The sequence below is a fragment of the Nerophis lumbriciformis genome, linkage group LG29 (genome assembly GCF_033978685.3).
Source record: "Nerophis lumbriciformis linkage group LG29, RoL_Nlum_v2.1, whole genome shotgun sequence".
NCBI lineage: Eukaryota > Metazoa > Chordata > Actinopteri > Syngnathiformes > Syngnathidae > Nerophis > Nerophis lumbriciformis.
In genome coordinates, this window is record NC_084576.2 from 12,260,128 (window position 1) to 12,267,500 (window position 7,373).

General features: G+C 38.3%; 1 protein-coding gene across 4 annotated transcripts in view; it reads left to right on the forward strand.

Annotated features, from left to right (window-relative positions):
• Positions 1-7,373, forward strand: part of nr2f2 (nuclear receptor subfamily 2, group F, member 2) — a 593,614-nt gene that overhangs the window by 375,944 nt on the left and 210,297 nt on the right. Inside the window, exon 1 of one of the 4 annotated variants that reach the window (XM_072911834.1) lies at positions 5,929-6,015. The exons of the other annotated variants lie outside the window; for them this stretch is intronic. The gene's annotated coding sequence lies outside the window, so the exon portion shown is untranslated. Of the gene's footprint in view, positions 1-5,928; positions 6,016-7,373 lie in introns of those variants that run through there. 4 annotated transcript variants of the gene reach the window in all.

A 7,373-nucleotide genomic window follows, 5' to 3' on the forward strand; every position in this document is an offset into this window, starting at 1 on the left:
TACTTTTAGATATTTAGGGAAAGTAAATTAAAAATTACTTTTATCTTTAAATATGATCATGATTTCTGGTTATGTTAGGCCAGCAGAGAAGGCCTTGACGACACACCTCTGTTTGTGGTACATGTTTCAGTAGCGAATGGTAAATGGGTTATACTTGTAAAGCGCTTTTCTACCTTCAAGGTACTCAAAGCGCTTTGACACTATTTCCACATTCACCCATTCACACACACATTCACACACTGATGGCGGGAGCTGCCATGCAAGGCGCTAACCACGACTCATCAGGAGCAAGGGTGAAGTGTCTTGCTCAAGGACACAACGGACGTGACGAGGTTGGTAGAAGCTGGGGATCGAACCAGGAACCCTCAGATTGCTGAGACGGCCACTCTCCCAACCACGACACAGTTGTTTTCACTGAATACTTACAGGCCTACTGAAATGTGATTTTCTTATTTAAACGGGGATAGCAGGTCCATTCTATGTGTCATACTTGACCATTTCGCGATATTGCCATATTTTTGCTGAAAGGATTTAGTAGAGAACATCGACGATAAAGTTTGCAACTTTTGGTCGCCGATAAAAAAGCCTTGCCTGTACTAGAAGTAGCAGACGATATGCGCGTGACGTCACAGGTTGTGGAGCTCCTCACATCCGCACATTGTTTACAATCATGACCACCAGCAGCGAGAGCGATTCGGACCGAGAAAGCGACCATTTCCCCATTAATTTGAGCGAGGATGAAAGATTTGTGGATGAGGAAAGTGAGAGTGAAGGACTAGAGGGCAGTGGGAGCGATTCAGATAGGGAAGATGCTGTGAGAGGCGGGTGGGTCCTGATATTCAGCTGGGAATGACTAAAACAGTAAATAAACACAAGACATATATATACTCTATTAGCCACAACACAACCAGGCTTATATTTAATATGCCACAAATTAATCCCGCATAACAAATACCTCCCCCCTCCCGTCCATATAACCCGCCAATACAACTCAAACACCTGCACAACACACTCAATCCCACAGCCCAAAGTACCGTTCAACTCCCCAAAGTTCATACAGCACATATATTTCCCCAAAGTCCCCAAAGTTACGTACGTGACATGCACATAGCGGCACGCACGTACGGGCAAGCGATCAAATGTTTGGAAGCCGAAGCTGCATGCATACTCACGGTACCGCGTCTGCGTATCCAATTCAAAGTCCTCCTGGTAAGAGTCTCTGTTGTCCCAGTTCTCCACAGGCCAATGGTAAAGCTTGACTGTCATCTTTCGGGAATGTAAACAATGAAACACCGGCTGTGTTATCCGGCACAACAGTCAGGGGGTGCATTCTACGGCGGGGGTGCGTTATCCGGCACAACACCTGCCGCAATACACCGCTTCCCACCTACAGCTTTCTTCTTTGCTGTCTCCATTGTTCATTGAACAAATTGCAAAAGATTCACCAACACAGATGTCCAGAATACTGTGGAATTTTGTGATGAAAACAGACGACTTAATAGCTGGCCACCATGCTGTCCCAAAATGTCCTCTACAATCCGTGACGTCACGCGCAGGCGTCATCATACCGAGACGTTTTCAGCAGGATTTAAAATTGCACTTTAGTAAGCTAACCCGGCCGTATTGGCATGTGTTGCAATGTTAAGATTTCATCATTGATATATAAACTATCAGACTGCGTGGTCGGTAATAGTGGGTTTCAGTACGCCCTTAATCTCATAGTGTCTTACTTAATAACATTGATGACATTTCTTTTAATATTCTTAAAGCACGTGGAGTTAACTTTGATATGAAAAGTTAACATTTTGTAATGAATGCATATCAATGCATCCATCCATCCATTTTCTACCGTTTGTCCCTTTTGGGATCGCGGGGGGTGCTGGAGACTATCCCAGCTGCATTCGGGCAAAAAGCGGGGAACACCCTGGACAAGTCACCATCTCCTCGATATGAATCCGCTTACTGTTCTTCTTCTCTTTTTACCTTTCACTTCGCTCAATGATCAAAAAAAGCCAAAGAAAAAGCGAAGTACATGGTTCCTCGTCCAGCAGTATATTGACAAGACAGCGTGCAAATTCTGACATGTCTTAGTGCTTTAACTCCCTTTTATTCGGCCTTTTAGCTGTAATAAGTGACATGTATCGTCAACATAACCACATTCTTGACATATCAGCGTTACAGCGTGTAAATGTTGCCTTCAGGACGTGCACTTGCTCAAACATGACAGTTATCAGCGTGGCTAAGTGGTGGTCATTTGGCTTCTCTCACACCAAAGTAGTGCCTTTAGCCTGATTTCCGCAGTTAAGTATAGACTGTGACTTTTCGAGGCGTCCTAAAATAAGCCGCCGGCCCGTCATGGATGGCGGTGTTTGTAAACATTGCGAGGGGAACAGGCGTGCCGTGTGCCGCAGCTAATGATGTTGTTGGGAAAAAAGGACGGGAGCACGATGGGCGGCCCCGTGCTGCTCTTTAACTCTCTCTTGGCTGCCGGGTCATGTGTGATTAAGAGTCCTGCTGAGGAACCTTTTCCTGGAGGAGACTTTGTCCCATCCCACTAATCTGGGGAAAGGCCACCAATGTATAAGGAAACATTTAGCAGGAGTTTTATCACTCTCATGGTCCCAGAGGATCCATCACAGGTGTGCTGGTCCATTCAGTATCAACATTGTCGCTTTTATTACTGGAGTGACTGCCATGTCGCGTAAATTCGCCTTTTATTTTCCTTTTCAATGTCGGTTTATCTCTTTGTATCAAAATGTGTTTTTCTTTCAAAAAGACTGTGAGGTGGGTATTGTAAAACACAACCATGTTCAAAATTTGTATTCATATTATTTTATTCTAATTTGTTCTTGTTTAAATTATCATTTGGAACATTGTATTGTAGAGATAGCAAACAAGTTTTATTCACATTGGATCAATACATTATTCATAATTTTCAAACACACATATATATATATATATATATATATATATATATATATATATATATATATATATATATATATATATATATACATACATATACACACATTATATACGTTAGGTCAGGAAAAATACAGAGGCTATATCATCCCTACAAGCATGTTTCACAGGTTTCCCTAATTTTATAAAATCCCAGAAACCTTGACTATAATACATTGTACACAGTATATTATAATGTATATGTATATATATATATATATATATATATATATATATATATATATATATATATATATATATATATATATATATATATATATATGTTGTATACTATATATATATATGTATATATAGTCGAAGTTTCTGTGGTTTATCTGTTATACAGTGCTCAATACCGGGGTAGAGTGGAATATATATATATATATATATACATATATATATATACAAGGAGCGCATCAAGAAAGTAAACAACCTCATCATAGCTGCCGATAAAACCACAAACTTCTACAGAATGGACATACCAGAACATCACACCTTACTGGACAGAAGCATCACCAAATCATACAAAAAAGCACAACCCAACACCTTACAGAACATCCACCTGGAAAATAAAAGGATCGCGGCTGAACTGGACATTGAGGACAGGGTGGACGCCACAGCCAACAAGGAAGCCTTCATCACATTGAAGGACCACAAACCCAACTTCGCAAATAACCCAACATGCCGACTAATAAACCCAACTAAATCTGAAATAGGAAAAATCAGCAAAATAATCCTGGACAGAGTCAACACAAAAATCAAGGACAAAACACCACTCAACCAATGGAGAAATACAGCAGCAGTAATCAAATGGTTCAACAACATCCAAGACAAACAACAGCACAACTTTATCTCCTTTGATATCGAAGAATTTTACCCTTCCATCACGCAAGACCTACTGACTCAAGCACTAGACTTCGCCTCAGACTACGACTCAATCACAGGCAACGAAAGAAACATCATCATCCACGCAAAAAACTCCATTCTTATCCACAACAGTACACCATGGCAAAAAAAGAACAATGCAACATTTGACGTCACTATGGGAAGTTTTGACGGAGCAGAAACGTGTGAACTCGTTGGGAGTTTCCTCCTCTCCCAGCTCGCTAGCCTCAATCTGAACCTTGGTATTTACCGTGATGACGGACTGGCAGTGTGTCGCGCCTCGCCAAGGAGCAGCGAGAATACCAAGAAGCGCATATGCCAAATTTTCAAAGAGAACGGCCTACGGATCACGATTGAAGCCAACAAGCAAACCGTCAACTTCCTTGACGTCACTTTCAACCTGAGAAATAACAGCTACCAACCATTCACGAAACCCAACACAACACTCCAATACGTGCACCATGACAGCAACCACCCACCCACCACCACGAAAAGAATACCTACCGGAATTAATAAAAGGCTATCGATGCTGTCATCCAGCAAAGCTGAATTTGACCAAGCAACCCCCCCGTACCAAAAAGCCCTTGATGAAAGCGGATAGAATTTCACCCTCACCTATGAACCCACGCCAGGAAACCAACCGAAAAAGAACAGAAAACGAAACGACATCATCTGGTACAACCCCCCATACAACAAAAACGTCTCAACTAACATTGGACACAAATTCCTCAATCTGATTGACAAACACTTTCCCAAAGACAACACCCTAAGAAAAGTATTCAACAAGAACAACATTAAATTGAGCTACAGCTGTATGAACAATATACGACAAATCATCTCAAACCACAACAAAACAATTGCAAATGAGCCGTCGGCCCCCGGACAGAGCGACTCCAAAACCAACAAAGGTTGCAACTGTCGAAAGAGACCTGATTGCCCTCTCAACGGGGGGTGCTTACAAACATCAGTTGTCTACCAATCTAAGGTAACACGCAAGGACATTAACACATCCGACACATATGTAGGATTAACTGAAGGAGAGTTCAAAACCAGATGGAACAATCACAAGGCTTCTTTCAGGAACCAAAACCTGCGGAATACCACAGAACTCAGCAAACACATTTGGGACCTCAAAGACAATAATGTTGAATATTCAATAACATGGCAAATTCTTGCATCCAGCACACCTTACAATAGTGGTAATAAAAGATGCAACCTATGCTTGAAAGAAAAACTGTTTATTATTTACCGTCCAGACCTGTCATCCCTCAACAAGCGCAGCGAAATTGTAACAGCATGCCGCCACAGACGGAAACACCTCCTAGGTAACACATGAGCCAATCACCACGCCCCTACACCAGCCTGTACCCACCCACTCTGTGCCCTATATAATCCATGGTATGTGAATGCTCCCATTAAAATCTCCTGATGATTGAGGGAACCCCCCCTCATGAAACAGGCCTGTAGAGATGAAATAGTCTTGTGATTTTTTTCCCACACATACATATATATGTGTGTGTGTATATATATATATATATATATATATATATATATATATATATGCGTGTATATATATATATATATGTGTATATACTGTGTATGTATATATATATATATATATATGATGTGTGTGTATATATATATATATATATATATATATATATATATATATATATATATATATATGTATGTGCATATGTACATATATATGCGTATATATATACACATATATATATATATATATATATATATATATATGTATGTGCATATGTACATATATATGCGTATATATATACACATATATATATATATATATATATATATATATATATATATATATATATATACAGTATATATATATATATATATATATATATATATATATATATATATATATATATATATATATATATACATATATATATATATATATATATATTTATATATTAGGCTGTCAAAATTAAAAACTTAAATCATGTGGTTTAAGGAAACTATTTCAGTTAGAAACGCCCCCTATTTTCTATTGGCTTTCAATGTCACCTGATAAAGGTCGAAGGTCAGAGCGGCCATCTTGTGTTTCCAATTTGTTTGAGACAATGTGCTCTAACAAACATTTCCCTCTGAAGCTTTGCATCGTCGTTGTTGTTGAGCCTTGAAGAAGCTTTGTTTGTAAGTGTATGCAATATATTACATTTGTGCATGTTCATTGATGGTGTATACTTGTGACAATATATAAGCTAACGCTAAAGGTTAACATTCCAGTCTGTATGCAACATAACTGCTAATTTTGCTGTGTATTTTTGATTTAATGTGAACATTGATTACACATTTTATACATATAAGAACAAGTATTTTGTATGTCTTTCAGTTTCACAATATAAAGAGTTTTCTGGCGTGTAAACTTTATGACAAAGACCAACAGTGAACAGCCTTCTGTGAGTGGGGTGCCCGATACAACTTTCTCTTCCAATAAGATAACATAATTAGAGCCGTGAGTTTTGGCTAATACTGGTTGAATTAACACAATATCAGCACGATTTATACGTTGCATCATTTATACTATTATTATGTGTATTATTTTGTAGTGTGGAATGATAGAGAAAGCTTGATCAAGTGAAAGTACTCAGAAAACAACGGTAGGTATGAAAAACACCAACCGGTTTATTATTAACAGGCTGGAATGGACTGATGCTGTCTTTAAGTTGAAGTGGAGTGGTAATTGTTTTGTTAAGCTACACCGAGTGGCCACAATTAGACATTAAGTTAAGCCCACGGTGCAGTAAATTGAATGATGCGGACACGTTTGTTACTGGGTCCTTTCTAATACTTATGGAGACTTTATATGCAACTCTAGAATGTGATACTTGTTTATAATGACTAATGTGCTTTTTAGACTTTAATATTGTTCAATCAAGGACACTTAATGCATATGTCTAGCTTGCGTGCTATCGTGTGCTTAGCTGTTGTGTAGATGCTAGCTCCTAGTAGCCTATTGCTTACCAACTTTACTTTTTGTAAATGACTAAAATAGAAGAAAATACCAACTTTGGGTGTTTATTGGAGGACATTTAAATGTTAACTCACTAGCTTTGTGATAGTTAACATGTAAGAGTGCTTGCATTGAAGCACTGAACTTAATGTTTTAAACTTTTAGAAAGTAATTTAGTGTTACTAATCAAAATTAATAACATTTTAAAAAATGCACCTCTATAAAAACGCATGATCATTAATGATTTGACTACACTAACAATTTCACTGCTACTGATACAGTAGAGTTTACATTAATGTTCTTGTTCAACTTAAGTCAAGCCAAATGACACAGGAATTCTTGGTGGATTTGTATTATTTCTGGTATCAAAAAATAATTTTGCAGACCAAAAAAATTGTCAATATCAAGAATGTTCTTTTATTTCAAGAATTAGTCATTGCCAGCTGTGAATGCGGATGCTGAACAGTGTTTGTGTGCACAGAAGTAAAAAAAAATAAAATCCCACAAAGAAAACACTTGAAGAGACGCTAATAATTGC